The sequence below is a fragment of the Lissotriton helveticus genome, chromosome 3_1, assembly GCF_964261635.1.
Source record: "Lissotriton helveticus chromosome 3_1, aLisHel1.1, whole genome shotgun sequence".
Classification (NCBI taxonomy): domain Eukaryota; kingdom Metazoa; phylum Chordata; class Amphibia; order Caudata; family Salamandridae; genus Lissotriton; species Lissotriton helveticus.
The window spans coordinates 419,828,087-419,840,913 of NC_136061.1; the positions used below are offsets into that span (position 1 = coordinate 419,828,087).

Here is a 12,827-nt window from a genome sequence, read left to right on the forward strand (position 1 = left end):
AGAGGAACAAATACCTTAAAGACAGGTCTAGTATATTAAAGGATAGTATTAAGTGACAGAAAGACTTAGACAGAAACTGTTTGGGATGTAAAGCACGCACAAATGTTTTTAAAAAATTTCCTGTCAATTGCCTTAAAGGTAACATCAATTCCTACTTTATTTACCATGCAGTTTTACATTTCCATACAGTTTGAGCTTTGAATAATTTCACCTTCCTCTTAACGAGCAAAGAATGAAAATGATGTTTAAAAAAACAGGTAGCTTTCAAAGTGAAGTCTGTACAGCGTAAATTGGAATGTTTACTGGTCCGTTCAGAAACCAACCTTGCCCCCTCATAGAATTTCGTTCAGTAATACTGGGGCACCAGAAGCCCCGATTCGGAGGACAAGTCGGCTGGCATTATCATTTGTTTCAGAGCAGTGGGAGCTGTCAGTGGGAGGGCCAGTGGGGACAGTTGGGACTATGGGTCAGGGTAGGCTTCCTGAATGATAGTGGAGTGTTATCTCCCTCCCCAACGCCCCAGTAAGCAGATGAGGAGAGTGGCAGGGACCTATAGAGACCAAGCTTTGCTTTTGGCCTGAGGCTGTTCATAATCCTTGGGATGGTGAAAGAGGAATTGCATGCATCATCTTGATCTGCCCAGTGCCTGAGGATGCCCTGTTTCTGCATGAGAAGGGGCCAGGAGTCCAGTCGTCTGACAGTAGAAAGTGTTGTATGCGTCCTCCCTGGTGCTCGGTGGGTAGGCTGCAATCCTTCCAGCAGCAACTGGAACGTTTTCAGCAGGTACACATCCTCAACTGGTAAAATTAGGGCCTAGTGTCTCTGGAACCAAGATTATCAGGCCCATACTTGTGGATTCTGTATTACCAGGCCTAGAATTATTGCACCCAGTAATTCCTGACCAAGAGACACCAGGGCAGTTAGAATGGCGGGTGGCAGGATTTCTCCCAGAGTTACTGCTCCTAGTGGAATGCCACCACTCCTAATGAGGACATAAGTAATGTGGATAATTACCACATGAAATGAGATAACCTGTAGATGCAGATGTCGGGTCCATCACTAAGCCTGCTGTCCACCAGTGATAAAGCTGTATGCTGCTACATTCCATATTGTTGCAAATTGTTTTTTAAGGTTTTTATTGAAGTTGTTTGCAGTCTGAGTATCAGTTACAAAAAGAAAGCTATGATTTGTCACAACAATAGATTCACGTTCATAATATGGTAAAAATGAAGATAAAAAAAAAACTGTCCCCAAATCTTTTCAAACTTTTTTATCCCCCCAACTCGTTTTGCGTACAATTGTTCACATTTCCTGACCCTTTTCATTTTGTCAAGCCATTCCTGCACCACTGGTACTTGTGGTGATCGCCAATTCTGGAGTAATAGTGATCTAGCGACAGCCATTGCAATATAAACAAATTAAGCCAAATATTCTGGGAGTTGACAATCAGAATCGAAACCGAACAGTAATAGTTTAACGTTACAAACAATAGGAATAGCGTAGTAAAATTGAAGGAAATTAAAGATTGCGTCCCAAAAAGGCTTAATTTTAGAACAGTATGCCATAGTATGAGACCAATTAGCTGGATCACATTGGAAACATCTAAAACAATTTGCAGACAAATTATCATACATTTTGGCAATAATAGCAGGTGTGCGGTACAAGAGCCATTTGCTAAAAAATAGCATTCTGCACCAATTGGCGCCACGTAACGAACCAAAATTGAATTTATTAATAGTTTTCCATGTATCGAGAGAAAGCACTATATTTTCCTGAGTATGCCAAATGCGTGTTGCTTTATAACACAATTCCTCCTCCCGACTATGTGCCAAGTATTTTTTCCATTCCCCTGGCTTTTTTGTTGCCGTGTTTATGAAAAGGTCTTCAAACATTGGTGACGAAATACTAAGGAGGTTCAAATCTAATGAAGTCAGAATTTTTAAAATCTCAATGTAAGACCTTATTAGTAAAAAATTGTTGGGAATCAGACGTTGCATGGCATCGAGCGTTAACCAAGACCCATTATTCACAAAATCTGCTAGAGTTCGAAACCCAGCTCGTTCCCAGTTGACTATGATTGAAGATTCGATTTAAATTTTTAGAAAAGAAAAAGCACCAAATAGGGGAGTTGATAAATTAAAGAAAGGGGGGGAATATTTTTTAAGCATGGCATTACGTCGTTTGAAAAACCAGTTCAAGGTGTTATATCGAACAAAGTTCGGGGATTAAGGTACGAGGAGAGGGGATGGGATCCGAATTTCAGAACATATTAACTTGAGAAAGAAATTTTCAAAGGGATTTGCACCTAAGGATAAATTCTTGAATCGGTCTAAGTAGTATACAAAATACGCATAATAGTATTCTCTTAAATTTAGGTAGTGAAAGACCGCCATATTCGGTTCTTTCATATAGAGTACGAATATCAATACGAGGGTTTTTTTTTCCAAATAAATGCGGAGAACATGGATTCTACTCTGGTGAAAAAAGACCCAGGGAGAAAAATTGGAGTGGTTAAAAAGGGGAAGTATCGACATTTTAATCAATGCTATTCTACCAAGAAGAGATAATGGTAGTGGATCCCACCGTGCTAACATTAGACGTACCTTTTGAATCAGCGGGACAAAATTGAGTATATATAAATCCTGGATTGTAGGGGAGAAGAAGATTCCCAAATACCTTTTAGATTTTAGATTAATACAACCATGTAAGTCCGGATGTAAAACAGGGTTAGCACCCCCACAGACCAAAATTTCTGTCTTTTTTTTATTAATTCGGTAACCCCCTCCAGCTCCAAATTCTGAAAAGATCTTAATGGCCTGTGTTTGTGACCGAAGATCCGGCTTAATTAGTAGCATGTTATCATCTGCATATAATTTGATCTTAGCCATAGAAGTAACCGGAGGAACAATCTGAACACAGTTCCTGATAGCTACAGCGAGTGGTTCAATAAAATAAGCAAAGAGAACGGGAGACAAGGGGCACCCTTGCCTAGTTCCCCCCTGAACTAAAATTGAGCCAGCTATTAGTTTATTAGTTTAATGCTTCTGGTGTTTTGGGCGCAGAGATACTCCGAAAGGAGTCGATTGAAGCGCGTTATAAACCCGCAAATAAATAAAATAAATAAATTATATTAGCTGTTGCACCGGTATACAAATTTTGGATTAAGGTAATAATTTGTTGTGGAATCCCAAAATGTTTCAAAATAATAAAAAGTGTGTCCCAAACCACCAAATCAAAAGCTTTTTCAGCATCTAGTAATAAAACCAAAGCCTGTAATCCCCGTAACTCAAAAAAATCTAATGTCTCAATCAAGAAATGCGCATTGGTGAAAAAGCTGTCTGCCCACAATAAACCCATTTTGATCAGTATGAATTAAATCTGCCGAAATAGAATTAAAACGAAGTGACAATAATTTGGTGGCAATTTTATAATCTGAATTTAGTAGTGTAATTGGACGATATGAATTTGGGTCTTTAGAATCTTTCCCTTTTTTCAAAAAACTAACAACCGTCCCTTCATGAAAAGATGTGGGAACTTGCCCGCCTTCGAGCATAGAGTTTAATAGTAACAGAAACAAATCAGCAAATGAATTAAAGAAAACTTTGAAAAACTCTGTAGAAAATCCGTCAGGACCACAGGCCTTGCCCAAAGGAAGGTCCTTAACAATCAAATCAACTTCTGCACGAGAAAATGGGCGTCGCATTTTTAACTGGTCAACTAGAGATAGGCTTGGAAGTGCATGTCTTCCCAGAAATTATACAGTTTTTGATGATCAATGGAATGCTGAGTACTATATATATTATGATAATGAGAAAGCATTATAGAGCCTATTTCAGTTTGGTTAGATATCTCAATATGAGTGATTGGATTTTTTAGCGAGTGAATCATATTTGAAGCAGCTTGAGCTTTAGCCTGCCAGGCTAAAAATTTTCCCGTGAAGTTGCTTTCTTCGTAAACTTTTTGGGATTGATTACGAAAAGCCTCTTCACTCTGTGAATAGTAATAGGCATTCAGATCCCGTTTTGCCACGTTAAGTTGTTCCTGGACATTAGGAGTTGGGTTCAGACTCGTTGTATTGTTAAATCGTGATTTTTTTGTGAGTGAGAGTTCCTAATATTTTTACAGTGCGCCACTCAGCTGCATCTTTACTTATGATTATGCCCCGGATAAAAGCCTTCAGAGAATCTCAGATGATGTGTAGGGGGGCTGATCCCAAATTTCGAATTATAAAATCTGAAATCTCTGTTTTAAGTATCGTCATCCAATTTGTCTCTTGTAAGTAGGCTTTATTAAAAATCCAGCGTTTAGGTATTTTAATGTTATTGTGACTCAGGGGAGACACTGACTGTTTGGGAAGTGCGAGCTCTGCCCTGCGAGGTCCGTCCTGTTTGGATTTGTCTGCTTTGTCCTGCTGATTTACCTCGCGGTACCCGCTCCGCGGGTCCCGCTTCGCCTGTGTGCCTGGGCGCACCATTACTGCGTGTGGACAAGGGGAGCTGCTGGAAACTCGGGAAGAGGGCTGCGAGCGCCAGGTGAGGATCAGGGACTCCATTGCCCAGGAGTCCCTGTGCTGCCATCATTCCCTGCACCTGGACGCTCTCCCTCTCCCTGCTGGACACGCCCCCTAAGCTCCGCTGTAAAGAGCCTGCTCGCCTTGAGCTCTTTGGGAGACACTGACTGTTTGGGAAGTGCGAGCTCTGCCCTGCGAGGTCCGTCCTGTTTGGATTTGTCTGCTTTGTCCTGCTGATTTACCTCGCGGTACCCGCTCCGCGGGTCCCGCTTCGCCTGTGTGCCTGGGCGCACCATTACTGCGTGTGGACAAGGGGAGCTGCTGGAAACTCGGGAAGAGGGCTGCGAGCGCCAGGTGAGGATCAGGGACTCCATTGCCCAGGAGTCCCTGTGCTGCCATCATTCCCTGCACCTGGACGCTCTCCCTCTCCCTGCTGGACACGCCCCCTAAGCTCCGCTGTAAAGAGCCTGCTCGCCTTGAGCTCTTTGGGAGACACTGACTGTTTGGGAAGTGCGAGCTCTGCCCTGCGAGGTCCGTCCTGTTTGGATTTGTCTGCTTTGTCCTGCTGATTTACCTCGCGGTACCCGCTCCGCGGGTCCCGCTTCGCCTGTGTGCCTGGGCGCACCATTACTGCGTGTGGACAAGGGGAGCTGCTGGAAACTCGGGAAGAGGGCTGCGAGCGCCAGGTGAGGATCAGGGACTCCATTGCCCAGGAGTCCCTGTGCTGCCATCATTCCCTGCACCTGGACGCTCTCCCTCTCCCTGCTGGACACGCCCCCTAAGCTCCGCTGTAAAGAGCCTGCTCGCCTTGAGCTCTTTGGGAGACACTGACTGTTTGGGAAGTGCGAGCTCTGCCCTGCGAGGTCCGTCCTGTTTGGATTTGTCTGCTTTGTCCTGCTGATTTACCTCGCGGTACCCGCTCCGCGGGTCCCGCTTCGCCTGTGTGCCTGGGCGCACCATTACTGCGTGTGGACAAGGGGAGCTGCTGGAAACTCGGGAAGAGGGCTGCGAGCGCCAGGTGAGGATCAGGGACTCCATTGCCCAGGAGTCCCTGTGCTGCCATCATTCCCTGCACCTGGACGCTCTCCCTCTCCCTGCTGGACACGCCCCCTAAGCTCCGCTGTAAAGAGCCTGCTCGCCTTGAGCTCTTTGGGAGACACTGACTGTTTGGGAAGTGCGAGCTCTGCCCTGCGAGGTCCGTCCTGTTTGGATTTGTCTGCTTTGTCCTGCTGATTTACCTCGCGGTACCCGCTCCGCGGGTCCCGCTTCGCCTGTGTGCCTGGGCGCACCATTACTGCGTGTGGACAAGGGGAGCTGCTGGAAACTCGGGAAGAGGGCTGCGAGCGCCAGGTGAGGATCAGGGACTCCATTGCCCAGGAGTCCCTGTGCTGCCATCATTCCCTGCACCTGGACGCTCTCCCTCTCCCTGCTGGACACGCCCCATAAACACCCACTCCCTATATTAGGTGCAGCTTCCCCCGCGGCGCGGAAGCGCGCGGGAGGGCGCCGGGAGAAGCCCGGGAGAAGCCCGGGACAAGGGCGGGACCGTCTGTGGCCGTCCGGGGCCGCAGGAGGCCGGGCTGGGCCACCCCTTTTCCATTTACAGACTTGTGTTTGATTACAATTCAGTACTTAATTGTTTTCCAGGATCAGCTAGTCATTCGAGGGCAGCAGGGGGTTGAAAACTATGGCGAATACCTTAAATACCTCTGCTTTATTGACTTCCATGGGTGATGCTGAAACTGCGGTGATGGGGCCTCTGGATTCGTATTTTAAGCGTTTGCCCCAAGATATTGACAGGGAAATTGCCTTGGCGGAAAGACGCGCTGGACGAAGGTTATCGATCGAATTGATGAAAAATCCCCTTGAAAAACACATAGGACAAAGTTTCCCTGCACTAGTCACCCCGTTATCTTCTACAGTATTGCCACTTACACAAGAAACACTGTATGATATATCTGTATGTAATGAGCTGTTGGGTGCCTCTCCTATAGATACAGTGGTTACCGCCCTATCATCAGAGCATTTAAAGGCTTCTAATGCTGCGCGTATAGGACAAAATGTTACACCAAAAGTAATTGTTCAAGTACACGCTGTCAAGCCTAAAGTATGCTCAAAGAGGAAGAGGGTTACAACTTTAAAAAAATCCATAGTCCCTAACCCAGCAAGGAAGATTAGGAAATTGGCCATCAAAACACCCATAACCCATGCACTAGCTGAACAACAGAATGGGGTAACAAGGGGGGAGGAATTGGTTACCCTAATAGACGTAGAAAATCCCGAGATTCCGGCATCACCAATAACAGAAATAATCCCCATTGCCATAGCATCTCCAGGGAAAATGAGGATTCATCCGGAACATTTATTGGATTTGGAAAAACTTATACGCTCCCTCTTAAGTCCCCTTGAAACTAAACTGGAGAAGTTAGCAAAACAACTTGACCATTTTGAACAAGCTAGTTTGGATAATTTTTTCTCAGTAAAATCATTAATTAAGGCTCAGAACAAATTGGATGAGAATGGGCGACAAAATAACCCAGTTGAGCAGGATTTGGGTGTTACGGGGGTCGAGTTGTTTTCCGCTAAAGTAAGTGGGGTTTCTACTCAGCAGAAACAGGGACTGAATAATAATAAAAAAAATTTAGCAGTACCCCGACCACCGGTAAACAATAGTGGCCCTGGGCGTACTAATACCAACTGCACTAGCACAACGGCCAACAGTACTAAGGATAGTATAAAAAACTGTGCCCCTGTGGTTCAGAAAAAGTGTCCACCTTTACCATCTACTATGGACTGTGTGCAGGGTACATTGATTGATACAGATAAAAACCCCGCTATAACTATTGATGGATTAAATGGGCCGCCTGTCTCTCAGTTAGTAAATAAGGGTGGCCATGTAGGAAATGGTAATCACACAGCCAGTGGAAACAATGCTAGTATGCCTGTGGGAAATAGTGTTCCCGCGAGTGTTGCTGCCCCAGAACGCCGCCCACCAAAACCTTATGCTAATAAACCTTTAACCCGGATTCCCCCGGTCCAACTTACCCCTGATTCCTATCCATATGTGGCCATTCTCACCAATGTTCCTCCCCTACCAGATGGCCAAAGGGAAACATATGATATGTTAAAAAATAAAGCCATGCATTGGCTGCGGGTAAATAGACCCCTGCCAGGAGATGTGGATGGCTTGATCATTGGGGTCAGAAGGGTCAATTGGATTGGGAACACTTATAAAAAGCAGGGGGGTGAGTGTATTATAATTAATTTTCAAGACCCAAGGGTAGTAGGGTTAATTACGAAACCTGGATGGAATATTAGCATTGGTGGGATTGGCGTTGTGGATTTGACCTTTTTATCCAAGAACTCAGTCATCCTACCCAGGGGGGAATGAGTCACTGAGATTTAGTTTGCCTCCACGGGTAGAGGCTAGCTCTCTCCCTGCTCCCTTCTTGCGTCCACAGGATGGTTACAACCAGGTATATAATTCTGATGGTGGCGCAGGTTACACGAGATGGGGATACTGTCGAAACTTACCAACGTACCATAACACAGGCCCTATTATGGATTTGGTTAATCGTTTTAATCCTTTAAGTGATCTGAACATTAACGGTTGACTACCCACACTTTTAACAGCGCCTACAATACCTATGCCTGAGAGGGTAACTTCCCTATCATGCTCATTTATGACCTGGAACGTTGCAGGAATAAGAGCTAAAAGATCGGACCCTACTTGGATACAACATATTTCTAAACATAAGGTCATAGCTCTGCAAGAAACATGGGACACCTCACTTTCTTTTTCCCTAGATGGCTTCCTAAGTTTCATAATACCCGCTAGTACCAGTAACGCGGGGAGAGCAAAAGGGGGGCTTATTACATTTTTTTCTTTGGACTTAGCAGGAACTTTTAATCTTTTGAATTCAGGTTCCCCAAACATTTTAGCGATAGAATGGATAGCCTCCCCAAGCTGTACTATACTAGTAATTAATTTTTACAATGCCTGGGGTGGACCAAATGAATTTGAACATGTGCATTGTTTGGAGAACTTGATAAATAAATACAGTCAAAATTCACATACTCCTTTCGAAATTTTTTTAATGGGTGATTTTAATAGCCACAAATGTCAATTGTCCTGCCAATCACTAGATGTAGATTCTCCGGCTGGAGTCTGCATTCCTCACTTTGAACATACCAAAATGGGGGAGTCACTTGACCTATTGTGTGCTAATTTTAATATTTACGAATCATACAAAACTGCTTCTACTGAGAAGGTCCCCACCTTTAAAGGCACAATTAAGGGGACGATAATTGATTACATATTTATGTCCATAGGCTTAATCTCAAAGACAAGTGACTATAAGGTTACTGTCTCACCCCATAGCGATCATAACCCGCTGTCAACTGTAATACACTGGAGTGACTTATGGCGCAGACAGGTGGATCAGCCCCGGGTTTGCGCCTTGGCGGTGCCCAGTGATCAGGGCAGACGGCTTAGATGGGGTATGGCTATGGAGGAACGGTTTATGGAAACCTTACTCCCCAAAATTGAGGGACCAATAGAAACTTGTCTTGACCAAACTGCCTCGAACCTTCAGGTTGTTACAGCTTTTAATTGTATCTGTGCACAAACTGTCAGGGATCTTACAAAACCCAAATCAAAGTACCCCACAATGCCCCACAAATGGTTTGATAGCAAATGCTCAAGGTCACATAGAGAATTGAAACTGGCCCTTAAGGCCAAGGAAAGGGATAAAGAGTTAATCTCTCATCTGAGACGGGCCTACAAAGCCAACGTGAGGGCAAGGAAGGATGAGATCAAGAACAATGCATGGAACGATCTACTCAATGTAGATGTTCTAAAAAACAGTAAACAGTTCTGGGAAATCATTAACCACCCCTTTTTTATAGGGGAGAACAATCTGAACACAGATTGTGTAATTCCCGATGAGAGATGGGTACAGCATTTTAGCTCTATTTATGGGGGTGAACCATTAGTCTGCCCAATTACTACTGTGGCGGCCCATTGCGCAGCCACAGTGGTATTTACGGAAGAGCAAGTCCTAAAAGCCATTATGGACACGACAAAAAATAAGGCTCCTGGCCCTGATGGTGTCCCGGCAGACTTTTTTAAATTTTACCCAGTAATATGGAGTAAAGTACTGACCAGAGTGTTTAGAGCAGCAGCCGAAGGATTCCTACCTCAAACATGGGCAACATCCATAATAGTTCCCATATTTAAGAAGGGAAATCGGGAGGACCCCGGGTGTTATCGCCCAATTTCCCTTATCGACTCTACTTTTAAAATCTTAGGTAGAGTCCTTTTGGTTCAACTAAGGGAAAATTTAGAATTGAATGGGGGACTCTCGAATATTCAATATGGCTTTCGCGAGAATAGGGGGACATTGGAACAATGTTCCAATCTCCACCTTCTAGTCTCCAGGTATACGGTGGTCGGGGAGGGGTCAGTTTACTTGGCCTTTATGGACCTCTCCTCGGCCTTCGACCTGGTGAATAGGAGTAAGTTATGGACTATTCTACTAGAGCTAGGTATAGAGGAGTCTTTGGTGGCATTTATGGCAAGGTTACACCAAGATCTTAAGGCAAAAATAAGAGTCACCAGGGATGGAAGGTGCACGGAAAGTTTTAAATCTGAAAAAGGGGTGCGCCAGGGTTGTATCCTGGCCCCCCTTCTTTTTACTATTTATATAAATGGCCTGGGGAAACACCTAGAAACAGGATTGGCTGATGTTCCCCGTGTAGGAGGAGCTCAGATCCCAGCCCTCCTATACGCGGACGATGCCGTCCTGATAGCACGTACAGGGATTAGCCTACAGATTCTTCTGGACCGTTTTGGTTCCTTCATGGAGAATCTAGACTTGAAAATCAACGTCGCCAAGTCCCACACCATGATTATTGGTCGCAAAGTGAATATGTTGCAGAAAAAAACTTTTATTTGCAAAGGGGAGATTCTTTCCAGGGTTCCAGTCTTTCCTTACCTGGGAGTCCTCTTTGATCAACGAGGGTCCTGGGTCCCCCAGATCAAAGCAAAAAGTCTTAGCTTAGCACGATCCTCATCAGCCCTGTTGGCCTTTACAAAAAGACTGGGAGCCAAACCAATGGAGGCGCTGATTAAAATATACAACAGCAAGTGCGTTCCAATCGCTATGTATGGATCTGCGATTTGGGGCTATGTAGAGACGGCAAAGTTGCAGAGGATAGAAAATGGTATCATTAGGAATATTTTATCTGTCCCTGATTCCACACCCACTTTCTCTATTCATGAGGAAATAGGTTTACCATATATCTCTGACAAACTAAAATTAGCCCCCCTCCTTTTCTGGGTCAAAACATGGCTGAACCCCGAGCTGACGTTAAACCATGCCATTCTTAAGGACGTCATTGCAAGGGATAATGCCATGAGAATTCCCTGGCTAAAATATATTAAATCTACATTACTAATGCTGGGGAGACCGGAACTTTTTAATAACCCATCTAGCATCAGGAGGGAGGATGTCAGATTGATTAAGCAGATGTTTCTGGAGAGGGTTTGTATGGATAGAGAAGAATTGGAATTGAGGAAACCCATGGTGAGGGCACATATTGTTCTAACGACTTCGCCCACCATGGAACCATATTTAAAAATTGTGACTAATCCTCTTCATAGACTCCTCTTAACTAAATTCAGGATGAACTTAATCCATTACTCTCTAGGAAATTTTCCGGTGTGGTCAAAACCTGATGATGGTCCGCCATGCGGATGTGATCAATTTTCAGTTCAAGACACCCTTCATTTTATATTCTTTTGTGACTTTTATAGTAGCGAAAGGAAAAAATATTTATTCCCTGTATTGAAAGCGGCGGGCTTTTCTCAAATAAGGCCAGCCTTAATCTTTCTCCAAATGTTAGCAGATACCTACACCATGTTTAGCGTTGCTTGCTATTTAACTGCTGCATTTAGATCTAGGAAAAAAAGATTACCCCAGATAGACCTGTCTTAAACTCAAATTTGTTCTTAAAGATTAATTCTTAAATTTGTAAATAGATTTGTACTTTTGAGAAACAACCTGATGAAATGTAATCATTGAGCAGAAAACTTTTTGTAATGAAATCGATTGATGTTTTAAAGTAATTGTATTTGTGTTTGCTTGATGTCTTTTATGATTTTAACAAAAATCGAATAAAGAGTATTTTGACTGACTGACTCAGAGAAAAGTTAATAACCAACATTGCATGATCAGAGAAACCATTATGACATTTTCTGTGAGGTAAAATTAAGCTGTCTAGATGCCAAAAAAAAGTCGATTCGAGAGGATGACTTAAACTGAGCAGACCAACAAGTAAATTCGCATTTCTGTGGATTTTTCACACGCCATGGATCGCATAGATCAAATATTGTCATATTATTTAGCATAATCCGAAGAGATTTAGGTTTAGACTGTTTTTTAGGAGATGAAGTAGAATCCAATTTAGGATTCATAAGTAAATTAAAATCACCGCCTATAACCATATCCCCTCTTAATAGTAGCAGAGATTGAAACATGGCATCATAAATTTGGGAATTATCCTCTATAGGAGCGTAAAAGCTAACAAAAGTAATAGGTCTTTGTTGAGTTTTAAAAAGGCATGAAGTCCAACACCATCGGCCTAAATCATCCTGATCGGTCTGAACAATTTCAACTTCTAGTTTTTTATTCAAAAAAAGGGCAACACCTCGTTGTGAGCTAATCTCACATGAGAACCCCCGAAACGAAGCCCATCACTTAAACATAAGAAAATCATCCTTTTTAGTAGCAGGGAGATGGGTTTCCTGTAACATTATAACATCCGGATTTTCAGTCAGAATCCATGACACTATAGCCCGCATTTTTTTCCTATTTTTTAGACCGTTCACATTCAATGAAATTATTTTTAATCCCCCCTTAACAGACATAATGCAGTTCATTTACTAATATGATCAGACATTGTGACATCAAAAATAACACAAAACCTATGAAGAGCTTTTTCACAGGGCACCATCTGACTGCAAAACACTTCAACATTTCCCCCTTTTTTTTACCCCACCCAAACTTCACCCGTGGCCCTCCTCCTACTACTCTCACCCACGCCTGCCACTGGGTCTCATCCCCTACCATAGAGGTGTCTTGGATTAACACCCCATAACCTCCCAGCCCTCTCGCTCCCCCACCAAGTCCACCACATACATGTCCGTTATGAGACCGTCGCCTAAAATCAAGACAAATGTGAAAGAAAAACACTGAAGTAACCAAAACATCTAACCAGGCGACATTTTGCTAAGCAGATCATTAGCTTCATCAAC

General features: G+C 43.7%; 1 protein-coding gene across 2 annotated transcripts in view; it reads left to right on the forward strand.

Moving 5' to 3' along the window:
* NBEAL1 (neurobeachin like 1) overlaps window positions 1–12,827 on the forward strand; it is a 1,045,477-nt gene that overhangs the window by 220,624 nt on the left and 812,026 nt on the right. The gene's annotated exons all lie outside the window — the stretch shown is intronic.